The sequence below is a fragment of the Salarias fasciatus genome, chromosome 15, assembly GCF_902148845.1.
Source record: "Salarias fasciatus chromosome 15, fSalaFa1.1, whole genome shotgun sequence".
Lineage (NCBI taxonomy): Eukaryota > Metazoa > Chordata > Actinopteri > Blenniiformes > Blenniidae > Salarias > Salarias fasciatus.
The window spans coordinates 18908754-18933680 of record NC_043759.1 but is presented as its reverse complement, the minus strand read 5'-3'; the positions used below and the strand labels follow the sequence as shown (position 1 = coordinate 18933680).

The 24927-nt window shown below is 43.6% G+C and overlaps 1 protein-coding gene across 1 annotated transcript in view; it reads right to left on the bottom strand.

The window, feature by feature from the left end:
- Positions 1 to 24927, bottom strand: part of akap7 (A-kinase anchoring protein 7) — a 39092-nt gene that overhangs the window by 5748 nt on the left and 8417 nt on the right. The gene's annotated exons all lie outside the window — the stretch shown is intronic.

The window sequence follows — 24927 nt, the reverse complement described above, 5'->3', positions numbered from 1 at the left end:
CAGCAGACTATAGAAAAAGGTAGAGTCAACATGGATTTAGTCCATGTTTAGACACAAAAAAAAAATCTTATTTTCTCTAAACTTTGATTTCAGACACATAACTGAGTGTCTGACATGGAATGAACTCAAATCTGCACCACAAAAGCAAACATTAAATAATAAATCAGCACAACCATAAAGCTCATTTTTTTGGCGTATCTCTGATTTTATGCACTTATGAATCAGCCAAGTCAATAAAAGCTCCGTTGGAGGAAAACACAAAGGAAATGCTTTTAGTGCAGTGATTTATAGGATTAGATGTCCTGAGGGAGTTGATCTGCACCCCCGGGCAGCATTAAGAAGAAAAAGAATATTCTCGCCTGAATAGTCGGACTGCAGTGTTGCCAAAAGCCGTGTGACAGAAGAGCAAAAATAGAGCGCAGGTGTGTACTTTCTAGGACTGGAAGGCCAGAAAACAGAGCATCATTTACTACACCCATTTAGGCACACACACACACCAACACACAAACACAATATGAAAGATCACCACTGAGATGTTTGTGCTGTACGAGGTCCTTTATTTTGGAAAATCTTAAAAGTGAATCCATGTGCCTGAATGTGTTACATAAGATGGAGAAATCTGCTCGGCAAGCCTTCGTTTGCTGAGGTAGAGGAGGAAGGACAGACGGAAGGTAACGGGACAATTCCGATCTGACAACACTGAGGTCTTTATGATGGCAGTAAAGTTTCAAAACACACACACGCAGTGGACTTGTACGTCTCTGCTGCGTCTCTGATGTTTCTGAGTTTCGTGCTCTCGCTCTCCTCTTTCAGGGTTTCCTCTCCCTCACCTGTCTCTTTTCACACAAACACATCGGTTCCACTCTCACTACCTTTGTTGTTGCTTGCGGTGTTGTCATGGCGACAGAGATGGGAGCCAGACTGGCACTTGAACATTAACGACATAAGGGCATTGCATTGATTTCTGTCTGCTGTTTTTTTTTTTTTTTGGGGGGGGGAGGAGGTCTCCCTCTCTTGTCTGAGCGTCCTCTGCTCTCACACCTGTTTGACTTCGTTGCCGCCGTTACCTCGTCCACGCTGCTTTCCTTCTCGCATTCTCAAATCTGTCTCTCGCTGTTGCGATCGACCTTTAGAAGCAACAGCTGCGTGTTTCACGGGAGAAGATTTCGCGAAATGATAAAACTGCTTTGAAACGTGCGGCATTAACATGCAATGTGAATATTTCCCAGCGGCGTGCCGACGGCTCCTCACTCACTGTCAGTTCACAAAGAGCCTGACTAAATCTCTGAGCCCATATGGAGCAAACCAATTAGCAGATTCCGGTTAAGCCTATGAAGGTAATAAGATTATTTTGGGGATATGTAGTCTACTGTCCAGCAGTCCCTCGATGACATTCAGACAGGCCTGCCTCTAGAAATGATACGGCTCACCTTGGTAGTGGTTTTACTAATCACTGCAATCACCTCCTAATCAAAAGGTCTCCGAATGGCTTTCTTCTTGGAATCTGTTCAATGTTCTTATGTCGAGCTCAGACGTCCAGTCTGTAAACTCAGGCTAAAGGAAAAAAAACACTGTCCAGGACAGGAATGAGAGGAATGGAGGGTCTGGCTTTTCTTGTTGATGCATTCGCGCTAAATGATCAAACATCACATCAAGGTAACCCTGGTCTCTGAAATTTCTGTGAGGAATTTCCACATTTCCTTTTTAATACCAATGCTCACAAAGAAGTGAATGTGTGACATATTTGTCTCACAAAGATCCAGGAAGAGACTGTCCCGTTCAGAATACTCTCTATTCTCCAGGTTCCCTTCTGGCAAACCCAGAGTCATGAGAGAACGCCGCAACAGCCTGAAGAGACTGCTGCAGGAATCATGATTCTCTGCGACTGCACATTATTATTTATTTGCACCATTCTTTTTTATATATATATCTGCTACGAGAGGTTGCTGGGAACACATGTCGTGACTATACGTCGACAGCGAGCTTCCAGGATTTGCGCGGCCGGGTGACGGTGCGTGTCAGCTCAGAGTCCCCGCTCGGCTCCCCCCAGGTCTCCGCTCCGATGTGATTTACGCGCCGCTCCGTCTGAACCTTTCACCAGCGTCGCTCCAGACCCGCTCACACGCGTATTTATCCTGCTCTTCATCTCTTCCTTCCAGAGAACTCCACATCCTGGCTGAATTAGAGCTGACACTCTGCTGAACTCTGCCAAAAAATGTCCGCCATCCGCATTTCATACATCCCACTTTCCGTGATGGTGGGAGCTTTTTATTACGGCCGGATGGAAAGACGGATATTTTAATGATCCCGGCGGAACGTTTCGTTGGAGCCGCTGCTGGATGATAACTACACATAAACACCTCGCGTCGACATGCAGCAACAACATGAACTCGGTGTTCAGATGGAGGAAGCTCAGTGAATCAGTGGCCGCTGCAGCCTGTCTGGTGACTGAGCTGCTCTTATGACTAATCTCTGCTTTCTCCAAAACAGCTGATGTTTCAAAGGCTCCAGCAGGGATCTGAGCGGCAAATTAATGCATTTGGCTAAAAGCAGGAAAGAGAGAAAGAAATGGCTCAAAGAGGAAGACGAGGATGAGGAGAAGGAAGGCAGGCACAATGGAGGAAGAGCTCCAGATACAGGAGCTTATGGGCCCGGTTCCTCCTTAATGGAGGTTAAAGTGACAAAAACGGCGACAGAGCAAGGTGGAAATGATTAGATTGGGTGCATTTGAGGACAAAGAGACGAGTTAGGTGAGAAAGAAAAGAGATCTGTTTCAGTTTCTTTCTTCATTCGGACATTTTGGGCGAGGAGACAGGGGGCATGTTGGGATAAAGAGTCAAGACGATGAGGCAGTTTCCTCAGGAAATGCCAGAGGCTCTTCAAGACTCACGGCACTGACTTCATCAGATTTATGTTTATGCGTTCCTCCCGACAGATCCTATCCTGGTTAGTGGCTGAGTTAAGAGGAGATGTCCAAGCATTGTTCACATTAAACACACATCCTCTGCTCCCAAAAAGCCTGGAAAAAAAAGCTGGCTTTTGCACATTCGATTGAGATTAATCCAGTTAATTAAACATTTGGCCAGAGGTTGTGATTTTTTTAAACTTTTTTTTTTTTATGGTGGAGAGTGGTTTATGAGCCTGCAGGATCGCCATCCCCCTCGAATAGCCTCCAAAAAGCAGCGGAGCTATAACAGAATTAGGGACACAGTGCTGAACACTAATTAATGTGTAAAAAAAAAAGAGATGAGAAAGCAGGGAAAAACTGGAAACAAGTAATATTTTATGTCTTCATGAAATTCAGCAGCTCTTTAATAGATTGGATTCTTCCTTAAAGACCTGATGTGGCCTAATCTGTCTGCTTTTTGTGACTTTTCCAAAAGAGGAAAGCGTTCACATTCCTGACTTTCTCTCCTTGCTGTCAGAACAATGGGGGCTGAGCGTGTTCGTGACTGCTCGTCTGCAAGGCCTTTCCTCTGCTCTGGTGCACCCATGATAATTTCATGGCTGATAAAGTCCTTCACTCACTGCGAACGACACACATTCGTGCCTTCAAGATCCAAAATGAGAAGAGGAAGACTTTTAAGTGGTGCACCTTCACGACGGAAACAGGCTGCGCTCGCGTGACGATGAAGGAAACGGCCTGAAGAAATCTGGATTTTCTTCTTTGACGGATAAATTTCAACATGATGACTTGTGACAGAAAAGAAACCGACATCAGAGCAGCTATTTAATATTAGTTTCAACTTTAAATGTACATGGGTAAAACACGATCATGACTTCTTTCTACTCCATTTCAGACACAAGACACACATTTGATTTGGTTTTCTTTGTTGTATTATGAAATACAGCATAAATATTCTATAATCAATAGAACTGATCATTACATTAAATTAGGCTTGGATCATTAAGCTGTCGTCCCGCTAGTTTGTACAAATGAAGACACAGCAAAGAGTTAAGCTAAATCACGTTTTTGGACTGTGGGATAAAGCTGGAGAATTTGGAGAAACCCCACGCTCAGGGAAAACATGCAAACCCCACACAGAAAGGCCTCGGACTGGTAATATTCTCACTGTGAGGTGACAACCCAGGCTGATTACTGAGCGTTTAAAAAGCTGCTGCCTTCTTCTCCACTGAAGTTATGTAAACTCAAGCTTGAATGTTTAAACAGCACTTTTGGAAGAACGTGTCAACTCAAACACTGTGGAAATGTAGAACATAAACTATTTACTCCCATGGTGTGCTCTGAAGTCATTTCAGAGAAACGGCGGTTGGAGCGTCTGAGTGCCGTCCAATTAATCATGAACGATTATCAAGCAACAGGCCTCTAATTAGTTCAGCTTGAAAGATTGCGATCGCTTTCACAGTATCTTAGAAAGACAGAAAACATTTGGTAATAAATGTTTTTTAAAAAGTGAACAAGGAAAACAGCGGAGGCTACAGGACGTACATGGAGACACTATGCAGGAAATGGACCAACTGAGAGACCATGAGCATCCCATCTGTCGTCAGCAGTTCTTTCTTCGATTGCAGAAAATAAACCAGATTCTGGTTGTTATGTCTAAAAATAAAAGGCAACATTGAAGCCATGGAGCTGCGCAGGTGTGTGTCCTGTGATCCACTCTAAACCGTACATCAAATGAGCCGTCTGGCCTTTCTACTGCAGACAGACAGACGGCTAAAAAAAAAACACACACTATGATTTGATTTGACATCCTCTGGTATGTCGTCTGAGTGGCAGATGACACATTGCATCCTGGTCTGTTGGCTCACATCCAACAGCGTCACGAGCCGTGAAGGGGGTCCATATTCCATGCTACACCGGATCAGTCTGAGCCCCGCCGTGTCCGTCACCATGTGAAAACCTCGACGATCAGGGCGACGGACGAGCCCGATCAAATTGAGACATGAAACAGTAGTTCATTGTCATGACTTCAATCGATAAGACGTGACCTACTGCGGCTGAAAATGAGCTGTGAGTCCTCTGAGTGGCCACAGGGAGCACAGGGGCCTGTTTCTGCATCTGGAGATTAAACTGTGTCCGGCCAAAAGGCGACGCTGGCCGCCGTCCAGTCAGATATTGGCACAATGCAACACCGGGGGGACGTTAAAAAAGAAAGAAAAAAAAAAAGGAGTCTAGTGAAAGTCCATTATTGATTGCATCCTACAAAAAGCCAGACACTGAGCTCTTGCCATTTGTCTTCGTACAACTAAAAGGCAGTCCCCTATTCCCTCCGGCTGGGATTCGGGTAAGTGATCTGTAATTTAAACCCCCCACTCCCTGCTGAGATCTGACTTAGGGGGACTCTTCCTCGGCTCACTGACCCATCCCACTCAGATGTCAGACCTCTATGGACACACACAGAAGATGGAGATTTAGACAAAGGATGTGAATATTTCAGCGTTTCCATACTTGCTGATGCAAAGAAGCACAAAAACGAGACGAAAATTTGGCATTGAGGCCCGAACGCACAGAAAGAGATGAAATAAACGGCTCTAGATGTATCTCCTCCTCTCCTCATCCCCCTTCTCTCCCAGCTTACATGATCTCCGTACGTCCACAGCTGAATATTTAACGGGTTGCCACGGTTGTGCAACAATAACAGTGCATAATCAAGCCCATTCCTGTTCTGATGTAACACAATTAATGCAGGTAAAGAGCTCATGCGATAAGCAATCAGAGGCTGAATCACCCTTCATATGTGCATTACAGACAAACCGTGTGACCCAAGCTGTGAAAAAAGAAAAGAAAAAAAACCTCCAACTGAGAGGAAAAAAATAAAAAAAAAAACACCAGTGTTAAGACAGGAGCGGTTTCATATTATATGTGGCACACAATCCAAGCAATAACTGCTTTGAGGGAAAGTGTTGGAATTATATGCAAATTGCATTCAGGACGGTGAGCACGGAACCTGCTGACTGCGGTAACATAAGGAGCGTTTAACAAGAAAGGAGAGGTGAGATAAACAGCCACGACCTCTCCGGGAGCAAAGCGAGGGAACGGCAAAACAACCACTTATCACAGTGCAGAGCAGCGACGGGCCGGCATGGACAGCTTTACAATAAGCCCCGGTAATTATCAGGAATTCACTTCATTAGTCACTTTGTTTGTCTAATACACAGCCGGGCTTTAAGAAGGGATCCATACATCTGAAATACATTCACTGGAAAGTGAGGATATGAGCCAGGAGCAGTGGCCAGAGCTCAATCAGGCTGCCAATAACACTCAGCTCCTTTATTTTATCAGCTAATAATCATTAGTTTAGTGGTTGTTTTGTTTCTATATTTAAGGAGCAGGCAGCAGCAAATGTTGATTATTTTCTGCATATTTTTTCCAGATTGTTTGAATGTTCTTTAACGTTTCACACTACTTGACCGTGAATATATGCGTTTGATTTTAATTCACTGCCGAGAGGATAAAAAATAACCACAAGTCTTATAGACTCCACTCACAGCATGTCAGGATTTTTTTTCATTGTGTTAAAGGAACTGTATTCTGGACGTTTCATGAAAACAAGAATTACAAAGAGACTAATCGATCCAGTTGTTAGTTGCAGCCAGAAGGAAAGGAGCAAATTCCAATGACTGAACACATTAGGACATAATGAATGTTTTTCTTCTTGCAGCAGCAGAGCGGCTCACATATGGCTTCAGCGTGGAGTATTACACTATTTTTTCAACGATAGAGAGCGAGGCGCTGGATGTATACACATTAAGGATTGTCAATATTAGCGAAATCAGACGGAATTGACAGGCTTATCAATAAGACTACTAATCGCTAATATCAGTCAAAGAATGAACATTTATGTTAACAAAAGAGCATAAAACAACATTATCACTATCTTTTTAAAGCAGGGATGTCAAACTCATTTCAGTGAGAGGCCACATGCAGCCCAGCTTGATCATGAAGGGACCAGAACACCAAGAAGAAGAAGAATACGAATAATATTCAACACTGAGAATATGGATGTTTTACTCCTACAGAGTCATGTTGGCAAAATCCTGAGCACATCTTCACAAACCATTTCTCACAATACAGCTTTGATGCCAATTCTATCTCTATGGCTTGAAGATAGCCAGCTTTGCTACCATCTGTTATTAAAGTCTGGGTCTCAGTGCTGTTTAACGTTCAACGTTCACGATATAATCGGGAGCGGCTTTTACTTTTATTAAAAGAAAAAAAAAATACTACTGTTACTGGCTTATTTGTTGTTTTTAACACGATGCAAGTTCATCCTACAGAAGCCAACAGATCCTCTGATTGGCCGACTTCACCGGATGAGCCGCAAATTTGACACCCTGGATTTAAATGTACGGTCGGGTCTCACAAATTACAAAACACTCAAGCCCTGCCTGGATGTCTCTTTACTCCTCAATGTGTTTGAACTTGAGATTCAGAAGCTTAACATTTTACGAGGTCAATGACGAACGGGAAACCTAACCGACCTAAAATACTATTCATCACAGCTCATCAATGACTTGTATGGTAGTGGCTGATCTAATAAATAATATAAAATAATACCAGTTGAATTTGTCAAATCATGAGTGAAATTCACATTCAAATGTCACTATTCTTTTTATGTGCCAGTATTTGCATGTAGGCGGACTTTCGCTCGTTTGTTCGTGTGTGTGTGTGTGTGTGTGTGTGTGTGTGTGTGTGTGTGTGTGTGTGTGTGTGTGTGTGTGTGTGTGTGTGTGTGTGTCATCACCTGCAGTGACTGCTGGCTGCCACTGTGCAACACCTTGTCATACTGGTCATGGCTGAATTCATAAACAGACCCACTGCAAGCAGCCATGCACACACCCACACATTCCCACACACACACAAGCGCACACACACACAAGCGCACACACACACACACACACACACACACGTGTCTTGCTGCGCTCACGGGGGTGACTGTCACCACATCACAGGAGTAGCATCTGACCTACAGTACAACCCCCCGTTCCTCCTTGGCTCTGCCTTTGTTTCGGCGCCACTGTTTCTCTTACAGCTCGTTCTCTCGCTTCTCCTCCCTTCGCTGGGCTTCGCTCCCTGCATCCCTCTTTTCCCCCCTTCTCTCTTTGAGCTCAGAAGTAGGGCACAGTGGCTCGACTGTTTATAGCGATGCAGCTGCAAGCGAGAAACGAGTGAGGAACACATCGGGAATGACACAGGAGGGAGGAGGAGAGCAGAGGAGAGGAGCAGCAGTGTGTGCACACACACAGCCTGGTTGAAAACTGTCTTTACCGGTACAGTACAGGGTAAGAACACATATGCATCCACACAGAAGCCAATATTTCAGAGCTCACTGTGTCAAAGTCTTCATTTATGACTTGATAATCACATCTCATGCAAACACAGGCTGCAGAAAATAATGGATTTTTTTGTTTTATTAGGTTGTAACCTTGTTTAATCATTAATCCAGACAGCATGTCTGCAGTACTGTAAAGCTACACGCTGTACCCTCCAACTTCAAATCCATGGGCCAGTTAATAGCATAAGACAGATTAAGAAAAAAATGTGAGTAAGACTGAATTATATGTGTTACACTACAATGAAAACTGGAGCAAACAAGTTTCTCATCTCATTCACGCTCCTGAACGCTGCAGGGAAAACCTTGAATTCAAGTTCCAAGCGCCGAAGCTTTCCTTTCATCACAGCTAATCTACACGACGAGAACAGCACGAGAGGTCAGTTCAACTCCGCGGACGACATTCAGGTTCCCTTCCTCTCTTTACTGGAAAGACATAATCCCCATTAGTAAACTGCTACACTGTCCGGCACGGATCATCCCTCTTCCTCACATCAGTGAAGCACAGTCACAGAGAGGGGTCCAACATCAGAAAACAGAACAACACTATTAGAGCAGGCGCTCGCGTGGACTTGAGGTGCTGTGAACAGTTAAACTGAATAACCAGTTACTAAATCACGCTAAAGACACTAAAGCTGCTGCCGAACAAGAGAGAAACAAATCACATCTCCGGGCTTTAATCAGACCACTAACTGCACCAGTAATTATCCTCTCGAGCTCGTTCCTTTTCATATGACCTGAAGATGAGCAATCACTTCATCCTCTTCATCACTGTCATGCAGAGGAACCTTAATGGATTTATTTCAAGGATGTGTCCATCTTATTTCCTTTTGTCAGGCCACAAATAACACTGGTGCTCAGAAAAGTCTTCCCTGGAAGAAGCTGTGGCTCGACAGAGATGTGAAGATATCGGACCGGCCTGCGATGAAGCCCAAAGCTCAACAGTTCCTTCAATGCAGTGGTTCTCAAAGTGTGGGGCAGGCCCTCTCCTGCGGACACCACGGAGATTCAAGGCGGCCACAACAGCAGGGAAAATCTGGGGATCAGGAGGATGCTCTTTTCTAGGAATATTCATCATGAAATACTATTATACATAAGACAGCTGAAGTCTGAAAACACAATTTCGTGATTTAATTTCTTTATAAGCAAAATGTACACAAGTTAACATGATAAAATAGGCTTCAAGTGAAACCATACGAGTTGCGAACCAGCACAAAGACCTACCACATTTTATCTTGAAGAATGTCTCCAAAACTCCAAATAATTCAAAGTGCCATCACCATACAGAATTATTTGCCTTCACAAGACGAATGCTTTTAAAGTATTCTACTGAATGCAGGAATCTTTAAATTATTGAGCGTCAGTGTAAGTGTGTGTGCCAGCGCAGCCAATTCGGAGCCAACTGGATTCAAAACGTTCCTCCGTGCTCGAGTCCTGCAGCTCACAGACAATTGACTTAAAGACACAGGAGGGATCTTCAGACTCTTGAACTCTTCAAATATTTGAACTGATATGATTCACACTGTTAACTGGCACTGCTAAGGTAATTTTCACCCTGCAGGTTATTAAATCAAGACAAATAACTCAAAATGAAAGTGGTTTTCTAAGAAACCTGAAGCATTCATATGAACTTCAATGTTTTTTCATGCTACAGATTGTGACTTCCCTTGCTGGGCTCTTCAGCCACCCTGGTTTTTCTTGAAGGAATCACTGTTGTAACATTTCAAAGGTACACTGTAGAGTTTTTTGTACCGGCAGTAGCGCTGTGGAGCACTACGTTTATTGGCGACTCATGACTGTTTCAGTCGTCTGCAACAGCACCATCGCATGAATATGCAATCGACAACTTGCTGCCAGCTTCACGAGACACTGATGAGCAACAGTTGGTAGAAGTGATGAGAAATGCAAGAATGGATCAATGAACACAGTAAAAAAATACATTAGGAAAGAGGTATCGGCCATATTTCGTCAATTTGAGAATCTTGGCGCTCACATCGACAGCAGAAGAAGACTTCACTGGGAAGTCTGAACAAAGAAAGTGTCTTTTCTAAAGTTGCTTGTTGAACATTCAGGCCCCAATCATATCAATATATGAGCTGCAGCATGACAATTACTTCACAAATGGATAAAAAGAGGGGACACTAAGCTGCACATGACTGCGGTGCTCTCCTCGCTGACACTGCTTGACCATCTGCAGGTCACACACAGTCATGCATGTAGCCGTGTGCTCGCATGCAGACGGCTGACACAAAGCCCCGGCTGAGCTGCGTGCAGTCTCTCCCTGCGCCGCATGCACACACTCCCTCCCAGCACACGGCGCCGCCGGAGTGTATCAACCCAATCGCTTTCTCCAACAACACACACCCACGCATGGAGACGGGGTGCGGGAGAGACACTTACTGATTTTCTCCTCGGCTTGGGAGAAAGGGAAGCAGCACAGCTGACCCATGGCGCCTCTGTCCCTCTCCTCCTGATCCCCTTTCCCCCGCTGTTACCCCTCTTTTTTTTTTTTTTTTTTTTTCCACAGCCCCTCTCACTGAGACGGATGGAGTGAGAATCCTGCTTCTTTCCTCCGCGCCTCCCGCTTTTTATCCTCCTTTGCTGTCACTCGTTCGAAATGCAAGGTAAACCCGGCGAGGATGGAGGTGACAAAAAAACCAAAAAAAAAAAGAAAGAAAAAGGAAAAACCCTTCCCTTCCCTCCGTGCTGCCTGAAGAAGCCACAGCAAAGCGGGAGGTTGCTGGAAAAAAAATGAACGAGCGGCTCCTTGCTCTTGCTCTACTTTGCACTGACACAGGGAGGAGGGGGGTGTGTGGTGGGGGGTGTATCACACAGGGAGAGAGAGAGAGAGAGAGAGAGAGAGGAAGAGAGAGAGACGGTGAATGGGAGTGTGCCTTGTGTGTAGGAGACAGAAAGAGTCATTTCTTTTTGTTGAGTGTTTGAAGTGGAAAAAGCGGAGGAGGGGTGTGTACCAGCGCACGGAGAAAAAAAAAAAAAAAAAAAAAAGTGAACATGTGTGGAAGTGGATGGTGACAGAGGAGGTGGGCTGCGCAGCGCGAGCGGCGCTTGACGGAGTGCGTGCTGAAGGAGGAGACGGAGTGGGCACGCCGCGGAAAAGGGAGCAGCGGCGTATGAGGGGACGGCGGACACTGTGCGTCGGCGTGGAGGGGGAGGGGGAGGGGGAGGGGGAGGGGGAGGGGGGGCCGCGGGCCCCGCCTCCTCTCGTCACTGTAGCTTGAATAATGGTTGTTGAATAGCCGGCAGCTGCAGCTCGCAACTGCGCGGATTTGTGTTATTTATGAGGCCGGAGATGGAGTACGGAGGCGTTCAAACTGTCAAAAAATATCGTATTAGAGCTCTCCTAAAAAAAAAATAGGCCAAATCTGATTGACACCGTAAGTAAAGGGCCACGGAGAAGGCGGCAAAGAAGATTATCTGTAGTTTTTCATTTACATTCAATATATTAAACATTATGAATGAAGTGATCATTCATAAAAACCGAGATTTGTGATGAATAATGCAAATGTTCCGTGTTGTGTTCACAAACACTGGCTGACATTATTGTTCAGCACTGATGCTTCTCTTCTGTGGGCGTCTTCTCACTTGGAGTTAACACAGCAGTTCATCCTCTCCTAATACCTCCTAACAGCCTCTTTTGTTATCCTGCATGAATTGTTTTGTTTTTCCAAAGGTGACAAAATACAGACATGTGAATTAAAGAAGCCTGGTCGAAGGTCATTTTAGAGATAACAGTCGAGCGTGGGATGATCCAGTGGGAACATTTGGAGACAGCTAGTGATATTTCACGGTCGGCACCGCGGACTAAGTCGCAGAGACGTCAGTCAGATCGATGTGAGGACGAGCAGACGGATAACAGCAGCCCCTCTGTCCCCGCTCGCTATCTGCTACTGAGAGACAGCAGCAACGAGAGGATCGATGGCGTGACATTTGCACAGGTAAATTATGACGAATCACATGACGACATGCGACATGCATACGACGCAATACATTCAGTCCAAGCTAAGTGTGTGAGAAATTCTGATGTGTAATTCTTTTGAGTGTTATGGTCTCTTTTATGGCACCACAAACCGTTACACCTATCACGAGCGAACAAACAAGCACATTCGACCACAAAATAGCTTCCCTATCTGATTTCACTGTCACTAATGCGCATCACCATGGCTCGGTCTGCACTTAATCCAAGTGTGTAAAGTCTGCAGGCTGAACAGAAGTTGGAAAGTCATGATGCAGCTCTGCAGTGGTACCTGAAGACAGCTTCCTCTGCTCTCTCCCTCTTCAGGCTGAGCATTGAACTCTAGAACAAGGACCTCAAAGGGCGACTGCAGTCAGAGCTCACTTACTGAAAGATTTATTCTGAAAAAGGAAAAACAAATAATGCGATTTATGTCATCTGTCGACACAGGAGCAAAAACAGGCCACCTGGCCCAGGCTTCTCAAACTGCTTCCAGTGTTCATGTTTAGCTCTTGTGCTGCGCGTGCAGAAAACAAAACCCTTGTGACACTTTGTACACAGACGTGCACACTTGATTCTGTCGTAATGCACAAAGCGGCCTCTGTCTGCAGAGGAGCTATTGTTTCCTCTCCTTGTTGTCTACTCATTCAAGAATTATTGAAAGCATTTCGAAAAAAAAAACAAAAACATTCTATCTCATGTTAAAGTGTGCATAATGTTGCAATACCGAATACAGCACTGATACGCATACATGGTTTACTCTCCAGTCAGTTTAGCGGTCTTTGTTTGCAGCATTGAGTTGTTATGAGGAACACTGAATGAAGCGATGAGGAAGGAGCTCGACAGGTGATTAGAGATTACAGACACAGCTTTTCATCCAGGAGGCCTTCATTCAAGCCCTCTCAAAAAGCTCCCCTCAGAGACTCGGCTGATGAGTCCTTGAGCGGGAAATGACTCTCCACCAGTTGCAGGGGCGCGTGTGTGTGGCAACTAGAGGATGAACCCGGCAAACGCATCTTTGTTTGTGGCTTTGATCAAGGAAAAAGGCGAGAAAAACAAAGGTTTGCAGATATTTAGTGCAAACTTAACCATGAGAATTAAACATGAAGTATATGAGAATGTTGGGCATTTCAGCAATTTTAGGACGCGACCGTGGAGAGGACTTGGGTTTTAACAAACAGCATTACACACCGAGCTCAGCTGTGTCGGCTGACAGCGGTGCCTTGTCTCCAACAGCAGCATTCAGCTCACAGCTGCGACTTCGCACAAGCACGCGCGCACATCCATGCAGCTGTGATGATTGCTTTTTGTGGGGCTCAAGTGTTACTACTGAGGAGACCTGATTATTATGGAGTGTCAATTACACTAATAACACACGTATGTGTTGCTACTACGCATCGCATGAGAAAAAAAAAAAAAAATAGCGTGCACACGTAATTAATAAGGCGCTTTAATGATTTGTGATTTCTAAAAAAAAAAGGGGAAATCTGGTCAGCGTTTATTGTCCAAACTCATTTCCCGGGGCTAAACTTCGCTTTCACAAACAGCATGTGATTTCTCCACGACTTATCTCACCAACACACATTTCTTTCCCGCTAGATTCACAGAAATTTGAAAATAATGAGCTGCTGAAATGACTGCTGCATACTATGGTGTGCGACAACTAGTTTTAGTACACTTTTATCTAATCCCCACAACACAGGAAGAAATGGGTGGAAAAAAACCCCAACAACATTACAACAGTGTTGACTTTATTCAGCTGAGGATCAGCTCCTGTTCCCTCGGCACTTAGTCACAAGACAGGTTACACAAACAGGGAGAGAAAGATAACCGCATGCTGCAGATAGCAGGGATTTCACTCTGCTTTGTCCACTGTTTGCCATAGTATTTAGATACTTCATTGTATTTAAAAAAAACTACTTAATTGCACAGAAACACACCTGAATTAAGCATGACATGTCAGAGCCGCACACAAACCTCAACATGCGCTTCGCCTGGCATTTTTACATTTCTACAGTATTCCCTTACTTCACGCTTTACTTGTTGGGGATAGCTGCTCAAACAGATTTAACCGAGCAAAACCGTCACTGTCTGCTTTTATGGCATCTTTATCACTTCTCGTATCAGGACGGATCCTTCATCAATATGTACACAAAGCCACTTTTATTGCTGGCTTGTTCCGCGACTCATGTCGAAACGTCCATTCGCCCATCTGCTACGCCACTTTATCCAGCTTATGGCTTTGGTGCGCCGACGCCAAGAAAACATAGGGAAGGGTGGAGGCAGGTTATGACCCCAACAGATTGTCAGTCCATCAAAAGACAAATGCACACAAACACACACACAGACGTACACACACTCATTCACCAACAGTCAAGTCAAGGGATTCCTTGTATTCACAATCTGAACTGGGGAAACCTAACTAACTGATGCTAAGCTTTGAGTGTGTTCCTTATTTTGAGATGAAACAGTCTCAAAAATGTTCATTGAAAGAGAAACGTGTCACCAGGACCATCCCCAGTTAAAGGTGCTGCATGCTGTCGTATATTTTAAAATGAAGATCGCCTCTGATTACAGGATGGATACAGGATCTCTCCATACGGACTGCAGCTCTGAGGAAATTCAGCCATTTGGAGGGATTTTTCTTTGCAGCATCGCACTTCAGAAGACTTTTAATCTGACTGACAAAGAAAGAAGCCTATTTATATGCATCGCACATTTGAGTCAAGTTTACCACAGAACTGAATGAGCTTGAGTGTAAAATGCGGGCCTTCTTTTCTGCATTTCGATGAAATTGGCAACAGACGAGGCTTTCCGATCACACTGTGAACTGATACCATATTTTCCCAATAGGACAATACAAAAAAAAAAATGCACATTTTTGCCATGAGACTGGTGATGTGGCTGGTTTGCCTCTGTAAATCGCTTCATCTCTCCCACACATTTTCAGATTTATTGTTTCATTAATTAAATTATCTGAAAAGTTTGACAAAAGGCAGGCAGTGCAACATTTACATAAGAAGCTACTGACACAACGTCTACAGGGCCTCTAGTTGTGTCTCGTTGCTGAATAATGGTTTACTCCCACAGTTCAAAAACAAGCGCTTAAGGTCAGCTGGTGACTATAAATTCTTGTGAGTGTATTTCTTCTGTCCCTTTGTTGGCCCTGTGATGGATTTACGACCTGTCCAGGATGCACTTCCCCGACATTCAGTTAAAACTTGCTCTAATCCCCTGCAGCGCTACGTCGAATCGAGTGGCATATAGAAGATTGATGGATCGGCTTTCATGGAATAAAACAACACTACACTCAGAAATAGACCAAAGCTTATAAAAAAAAAAATCCTGAATAAATGCTTCAGCTTAATACAAAGCAGCATTTTTCACTCACCCTGCTGGACAAGCCAACTAGTGAGTTAGCAGCTGGTTTAAAAACGACCCCGACTCCCCTGAAGTGCTTTCTGTTGCTCGGCCAGGCCGTCAGTGGCTGAGCGTCTCTGACTCAGCTGTGCAGGGTGTGGCTGTGGGGGACTGCTGGGACGGCTTCGGGTTATTTCTGCATTATTTACATATCTCTCTATTCCCTTTCAAATGGAAATGGCCGTGTCATTGCGGGATACGGATTTGCATAAAAGAGAGCTCCTGATTATGTGAACTGAAAGAGGTTTAGTGTACATTTCATTGCAGGGCATGGAGATCACAAGAGAAACACATCAAGTGAACCATTTTACAAATACTATTTCCTTAATGTGCTGCTGAATTTCTTGTTTAATGCATTTGGAAGCATAAATAATCGGCGAGAACTATCAACTTGTGCATCAGACATTAAATTAGAGGCTTCGCACCAGGCTGTTCAGAGAAAAGGGATATTTTAGTTGGTTTCAGGTGATTCTTATTTCGTTTGGGGAAACAAAAAACAACCTGAGGGTGACTTCTCATCTTCCAGCCTTCTATCCAAACATCTGTTATTTTCTTCAACCACTATTATTATTATTTCTTTTTATCCTTCTCTTGTCATCAAAACACCCAAATCCTCGTTCCTGGGACCCACTTATATCCTCCATCAACCTGACCTCTAATACCGAGCCTCACTTCAGTCGACTGTTTAATGTCACCTTCACTCAGACTCTCGGTTTCCCCCCACCGTCTGTCTGGCCGTTCCATCTGCCCATCGCAGCCTCGCTATCTGCTTAATTCTCCTGCTTCTGCAAGCTCCTCTTCTCTGCCCTTCTCTTCCAACGCTCATTTATCATTCTTGTTTGATCTCGCTTATTCCCCTCTCACTTGTCCTTCCGTTCTCCCGTCTGCCCAGTCGGTGTTGCATTATTTTCTCCCACGTCTTCCTCCATGCTGTCCTTTCTCGCATCCTTAATCTTGCTCCAGTAGGCCTCTCTATCCTCTTATCATTGGCTAGCGCGGGTTGTCAGGTGCTTATTATCTGCTGCCTTCAACTAGACTCAGATATCTATGAGATAGCAGCAAAGTGCGTGAAAGCTTCACTTTTCTTGCTGTGACCACATCTGAAAAGAGCTGGCAGGGCCGATTTGCTACGAGAACACATTCAGGATGCGGCTGGATTCTTTGAGATGTCCACAGTGTCCGTTCAGCATTCAGTGAATTAAATATCGGTTTGATTTGACCAAGAAGCTTGGAAAAGTGCAGCTTGAACCTGTATGAATCAAACAGTAGCTTACTGTTTTTTCTACTGCGTGTAAAATGATTTGTCTCTTCTGAAAACCACTTCATCAAACCCACCTCCTCCTCTGTGGCCCCCCTTCATTCATGTATTCATAATGAACTGTGTCATTCTTCCTCTACAGCTAATTTTCTCCAAAATTCCTCTCATAATTCCTCGGGTGACGAGACGTCACTTCTATCACACTTTCTGGAGGAATAAAATGTTTTCCTGGTGATCGGCATCGTCGTTCAACAATGCCAAAGAATCTTAAGGTTTTTCTTTTGCCGATGAGGCTGGGCATTATAGTAATCTCCAAGTAATCTCTGGAGAACGGGAAAGACTGGAAAACACTGTGCTTTTCAGGCTTGGGAAAGTTAATGCATGATTGCACCCATTGTTAGCTTCTATTAACTTCCCTAGTGTTTGAATCGGTGCAATTAATAAGCTTCATTAAGTGGTGAAATCAAACTACGCAGTACCCCAATAAACAGAGTTTCCTTGGTTCTAAATTAGCCGAGCTGATTGCAGCACGCCTGCAGGTGCTCACGCCATTAAAGGCTGCTTCTGCCGCACATTACTGGGACAAAGATCATTCTCTTAATTCAACTTTGCATCGAGTCGTTCTCTACACAATGTGGAGCGGACGTTACCTTAACACCAGGTATTATATATGTATTATGACAAATGCTTCAATGTTACTTCAATAATATTCATTATTATATGAAAATGAAATGTGTGAAAGAATAAAAGGCCTGACTCTGATGCTCCCTTCAACAAATCATACAATCATAACCTCTCTCACGCAGCATCGTTCTCAGAAGAATGGAAAGGAAAAGCAGTGTGGGAGTCTATTTGGTAAATTCAATTATTGGAAACAGCCAGTAGGGACGTGCCAATCTTTCCACTTGGAGAGTCCTTAAAGCAATTACGGCTCCAGTATATTTAAGAATCGTTGTCTTCTGTTTTCACTGCTATCATTTCCCAAAAGCTGTTGCGTTTTTTTCCAGCTTAAGGAGGATAATGACCAGTGTTGTTTACTGTGAAATAGATCCACAAGCAGCGCAGACGGCACAGAAAGTGTTTCCACTGCAGAAGAAGTCAGACGAAGAGGAGAAAATGTAAGAATCTGAGTCTTAAAACACATTATGAACATGTTTCTAGTAGTGCAACTGCTATTTTTGTAGATAGTGACTTTATAATGTGTCCATGCCAGACAGTTACATTACAAAAAGTTCAGTTTTAGCCTGTGCCATCTGTTGTTCTGATTTTTTTTCTTTTAATTTTTGAGTCATCAGCAACATCCCCATGCTGGTAAACAGACCATTCCTCTTCAATTTTCAACTTTAAACTATCACGGACTGCTGATTTCATGTTTCTCCGGCGATAAATTAACCCACTTGAATGCTAATCGGCAACCTGCGTCATCTGACCGGCGAGTTGAAAATGAAAAAAACAAAAAAAACCTACAGCCGCAGCGGTCTGTTCATCATCGAGTGACCTTATTTCAATTAGATACCAAAAGGTCACGGAGCAACAAACCGCCCTCGCCGGTCCATCTGTACGTGCTGCATTAGTGTTGTGCTTTTCTTTGTGTGGGCATTGTCATGGATGCATTTATTCATGTAGGTGTAAAGCTGTAGATGTCAGTGGGAAATACCAGCGGGTCATGAAGTCAGCCATACCAGGGTTTTACTGAAACTGTAATACCTGCACACAACAGTGGATAATCCTACCGTATGCTTCAGGTGGTTTCTGGACACAAACCTCTTTCAGAATCAGTTTTCTTCATTGTGACAAACTACAAAAAAACATAAAAGACTCTTCATAAAGGTCTCACAAGCACTTTCTGCCATGAAATTGTAAGGTGTTGCAAGAAACCTTGGCTTTGGCTGCGAGTGACGAGACGGTTTGAAGAATATTTTCCAGTCTCACTTTGGCGCCTCTAAATATTAACGGAGCATTATTTTCAAATATTATTAATGACCATGTCCGCAATGGCTACTTCCAGTTGGAAAGAAACATTAACTGAACTCAAAAGGCCTCCATAATCACCAGATTTCAGCATGCAGTGGAAGAGTACATTCAATTCCTGGTCGTTCACGTCACAAATCTGCAGCAAAAGTGCAATGCCAACGACAACCAAAACCTCTTTTAGTTTTCATAACCTCACAGCTGAACCAACATAAATAAAGCTCCTGTTCTTGCTGCTGCTTGACTTTTTTCCAGGTCCTGTGAGGCGCACGTGACTGATGCGTATCCTCAGAGAATTTTCCCTGGGGATTAATAAAGCATTTCTATTATAATTTCATTTGTTGACCTCTTTTCTGCACCCTCCCTTTGACATGAAAGCAATTTAGGAAATCACACTAAATAAAAAAAAACAAAACATTTTGCACACAACCGAACCAAACCATAATTAGTGTAGCTCATTGTACCTGGTCATAACTTTATGGCTGATCGGTGAACACTTCTTTACTTATTGTAGGCGCTTTACTCACATTCGTGTCACATTTCAACACAGCTGTACGTGGAAAGAAAAGACCTTTTTGTGTGAACTTGTACCATCTGTCTAAACACAAGGGAACAAAATAACATCTTTTTCCTTTTATTTTCACTTTCTAAATGAAACCTGAATGCTGAGAGGAGAACAGAGAGGAGCAACGGTTTGTGTTCCTCGCATCTCTGCTCTGGTGCTCCAAGTAACTGCTGTAAAGATTTGTCTAAATTCAAACCTCGCTCCACTGTGTTTCTAACCAAAACACCGGGTTTTGTTTGGTTGAAGAATAAACAGACAAGTTCTTTTTTGTTACACACTGACAAACTTACTGAACGCGGCAGTTTGTAGTCTGCTAAGTTAATTCCGGCTGAGAACGGGCGAAGGGAAAGGTTCCCGCTGGACGGAGACACCACTTCCTCCAATTTAACAACCAACCAAGATAAAAAGTCGACTATACTGCACACGGTTATAAACGACACAGGGGGACTGTGGGCTGCTGTTACTGCTGGCTGTACTGTCTGGTGTATCATGGGCTGCACTGTGGATTACGCCGTCCTGCGGATTACAGGATTAACATATAAACACATAGTCGGATACTGACCACTGTACACAGCAAGGAAAGGTCTGCTGACATGTGGCGAGATGAAGATGAAGAGAATAATTTAGTCGACATGATGGACTGAAATCTCAGGAAGCAGCTGCACTGAGATCAATAGTTTAATACAGGAGATATAAAAAACTCTTTTAACAGCCATCAATGGTTTCATAATGACTGCCATGACGGATTTTTATATTTATGCAACATGTTACAGCATCAAAGCAAAGAGAAAAATAACAGCGTGAAATATTTCAAATATACATGCTGTCAGAGATTTCATGGTCGTTAAATTGTAGCTGGAGCATCTTTTTTTTTTCCATTCCCAGTGCAGCCTGGGCTCCATCGAGCCATAGGACAGCGGTGCGCTGGCCAAATAATTGCCCTCCTATGGAGACGCTGCAGCCACACTGTGCTCATCATGTGTTTCTTGGCTTCAGACTGCGGAGGCCTGGAACTGCAGTGGGACTGCTGGCTGATCTCAAACCCAGAAGTTTAAAGACTGATGAATGTTTTTTTTCCCCCCACTCTTCAGGTCTGGATTTGTTATTTAATTGACGCAAAAGACACAAAGTCATTCAAATATGCATGCTGTCCATCAGTCTGAACTTCTAGTAATAGTAGCATGAGAAAATACCGTAAGTTATATTTGTTTCAAAAACTGTCTAAAAATCGGTCTTTATGAGGCGAGTTTCAGCCGTATGTCCTCTGGCACCTCTTCCTCTCCTCTAGGTAAATCCATTATGTTACGGCCACTGACTTTGTGTGGATGAGAGTCAAACTCCTCATTGGTCCTCATTAAAATGATGAACTGAGCGCAGCACAGACGGTCCGTATAGGCCAGGATGTTCATTTTGTTTATTCCCTGTTGGTGACGTGAGAATCCCCACTAGATGATTGGAGTTATTAAACTTAAAGAAGAGTAAATTGTACACAAAATGTGCAAACTCTGCAGCTTTATGAAGGTAATATCAAGCTGGCTTTCCTTAATATGTTGTCCTCCTGCGAGTCTCCTGGTGATGTTACACAATTTTAATGTCTTTTAATAAACAATTATGACTAACGGATAATAAAAATTAACTTAGTGAGCTGAGCAAGCAGTGCAACTTACACAAATAAATCCTACATAAAGTTGGAAACACTGACGGCAAGGGATGTGAGAATACACCAGTTTAAATTCTACATAGGTGGCAGTATTGCAAACAGGACCAAGGTTTTTTCTTTTCTCTTGTATTGTAGGGAAACCCCGTCGGGGATCTGCTCCAGTGACCTGCGACCTCGAGTTGGATGAAGGACGATAGAAGTTGGCTGGATCGATGGGCGTTGAACCATTTTCAGGAAACAAGACCTTCCTCCTAGGATCATTAAGGAGCAGTACTGTTACTGTAATTGGGGATGTCAAGTATGAGCAACTGGTTTACTCGTGATCCGATTAGTCAACAAGTCGCAAAAAATAATCGGTGACGAGTCGATTATCAAAATAATCGCCCGAGTTGTAATCCATCCCTCCGGGAGAATTTCTTCAAGAGCAAAGGTCAGGGCAGCAGGAAGTACAGCCGCATCGCATGTCCAGCTGTTTCTGAAGATTTGGCTTCATTAGAAAAGCTTTTACTGCTTCATGTGGTGGCACCTCGAGCATCTATTTTTTTTTTTTTAAAAAAGATCAGCACTTGTGAACTATTAAGCAATTTTTCAAGCCTTGTTTTTATCTATTTTTTGCAACAAAAGTACACGTTACTGTTGTCTAACATATAAATCCAAACTTGAACAGAAGCAGTGGAGACGAGCGGAGCCACTGCAGGTGCTCGGGGTGGTTTTTATACGTCTCAGCAGGTCTACGACTCACTCTGCTCTGATAGATGTTTTCATTTCACTCTACTTCAGTCTCCAACGTTATTGAAATGCTACAAGGCGCTGCTTCTTTTTTTTTTTTTTTTTTGTTGGTTTTCACACATCTTATCCACCTGCATGCTTTCATTTCTCTCTGTTGCTATATCCATCCTACACCAGGACACTCAGCGTTTTCTTCCTCCCCCTTTTCTTCTCTCACAGAATGGTTTGAGTTCAGTCCGATCTTACGTGTGATTTCCCACATGCTCACCCATGGAAATTGAATCCCGCCCCTGCTGGCATAAATTGTTTGAGGGAGCGGCCGAAGAAGATTCAATTCTCCCTCACTGGAGTTCGGCTCTTCTTTTTTTTTTTTTTACTGTGAGAACCGATCCTTGGAGCTGGCTCCTTCCCAAGCAGCACGGCGCTAAACTGATTTGAAAAACATCCCGCTGTTCCGATAAATCCAATCATCAATGACATGTTCCACTAAACAAACAAAGTAAGTAGGTGGGGGGGAGGTATTAATCATAAGGCCTGTGGGCCAAAACTGGCCCAAAACATAAAGGAAACTGTGAACAATTCAAAGAAAACACTGATTTACCAACAATGTTTTTAAGAGTAGCTGACACAACACAACACTGAGATCTGAGCTGAAATATCAGTGATGCTGCCATGAAAGACAGAACCTGATTGTGAAAATGATCATTTTCGTTATCCTCAAGGAATGAATCAGGTATAGAAGAAGTTTTTTTTAAAACATTTCACTGCATTTTGCACCAGAAGGCAGAAATTGTTTGGTTTTGTGAAAATAATATATATTTTCATCATCTATACTCTGCACCATGACAAAGAAAAATTTTAAAGTTTTAATTTAAAGGCACTATTTTACCGACCCGGTTGATTCAAGACGAAATTAGGCTGCATGTGGCCCCTGAACTAAATGTGTTTGACACCCCTGGTTTAGAACCTTCACTTTATAGAGTTCATGTAACCTGTAAGCTTTTGAAAACTTCACTCGCATCACTGCATAAATATTTGCATTTAAACCCTTCACACGGTGAATACTTTACATAATCGCACCCCGGTGGGTGCAGTGCTCGGTTTAAAAGCCGGATCATTTTAAATATGTACATTGTTTTGTGTTTTTGGGAAAACAGACGCTGTTTGATGATATGAAGTGTGAGGTAAACATCCCCTCTGCTCTGTCTGTCACTCCCACGCACACGCGCACACACACACACACACACACACACACACACACACACAGGCGCTCTTTGTCTCTCGTAGACAGCCCAGTGATCCACAAAATATTGTGACAGCCCCTTTACGCTCACACTGACAGCTCTCACACACACACACACACACACACACTCACAGAACAATTAATCTAACTATTTGACAGTGAGTACAATAAAATCTCTGATCAATTTGTTGCATGACATACAGTATATGCACATATTAAGCACATGACTGTGTGTGAGTGGGAATCACTAATCTAATGAACAATTACACCAGTGGATCAAAGAGTTGTGTGTGTGTGTGTGTGTGTGTGTGTTGTCAGAAGAACAGTCTGAATAAAAACCACAGAGCACTTGAGCGAGAAGTTCAAAGCATGTATCTCTGAGGAACAGATACGGATCAGTCCAGATGAAAAGGCACGATAGGCGACTCATGAGGAGTCGTGCATACCTGACCCTGGGAAAAACACGCCACTGCTGCGTCTGCTGTGCACCATGTGACTTCACTGGTGGGATATTTCTGAACAAAACAGGCATTTTTACTGAAATCTATTATGTCACTGGATATCTTTCATACACAGGCTGAGGAGGCAATTCAGTGAGGCACTGAATTTGCTTTTATCACCGTACTATATGGCTCAAACTGACACGGGGTCGTACTTGTTGCATCTCGTATTCCTGTGAGATCTCCTGTTTCTCTGCAGCAGTGACGAACAACATGCTCTCAGATATAAAGATGCTCGTAAACAAACCGTACTTGTTCTCCAAGACTTTCATTTTGCGAGACGCATCGGCCTCTGTTAGCGCTCAGCGTGCAGAAGAAGAAAAATGGCTCTGCTGACAGTCTGGCCGCCCGCAGTCTCACAGTGGTCAACAGTGCCGTCCCGAGTTAATGTCAAACTGCAACGGCAGCCGCATTTTTACGACCGACATACCAAATATCACAAGAAGCACAAATTCATTTGGAAGTGGAACCAGCCTGTCTCCGAATACAAGTACGCAACAAAAATCTGAAACTGGCACGTCAACAGCTGAAAGTGAGCTTGGCTCAAAGTGGGCCATTATTTAACGCTTACACAACATGAATTGCCCATCAAAATACTCCAACAAATGTTTAAAGTGCGATTGCTTCAGTTCCCACATTCATTCAGCGGACAGTAACGGTTTCTATTCTACAATACTGCCAAGTTTTGTCAAAACTGGCTCAATAGTAAAGCACAAGTTGGCAGCCTAAAATGCAAAAATGAGATTTTGAGTGTGCCCGTGGTGTTTGACGAGGACGGTCTGCCTCTCTTTTTAGCTCCGGCTAAGTTAGATGGTGTTATGTAAACCTACGCAGAAGCGCTCTCTTGCACCCTGGCAGCACCTCTGTGGCATCGCTAACTGGTCTGAACGATCAAACAACACAAACAAACTCCTCTTCAACTCAGCTCAGGGATTAAAAATACACCCGGCACACAAAATGCTGCATTATTTTACCATAAAATATGTTGCAGTGAGCAAACTCTACCCAGAGTTTCAGAGTGAGATGAGTGCGCCCTCTGGTGGAAGAAGAGTAGAGTCACAGAGAATTTATTTGAAAACATTGGGAAACAGTGGTCCAACGTTTTACAACTACTATTATTGTGCAGATCTGGAAACAGTGATGAATCTGTGGCTGTAAAATTTCTTACCCTCAGAATATTTTCTCAGTCTGGGTCTGACTGCGTGACTGCGAACACAAACCTCCCACTGTACTGTGATCCAAACGATCGCCGCTCATATGACTGACAAAACTGCACAGCGTACGTCGGCCTGAAGGAAGTTCTGCATGCCC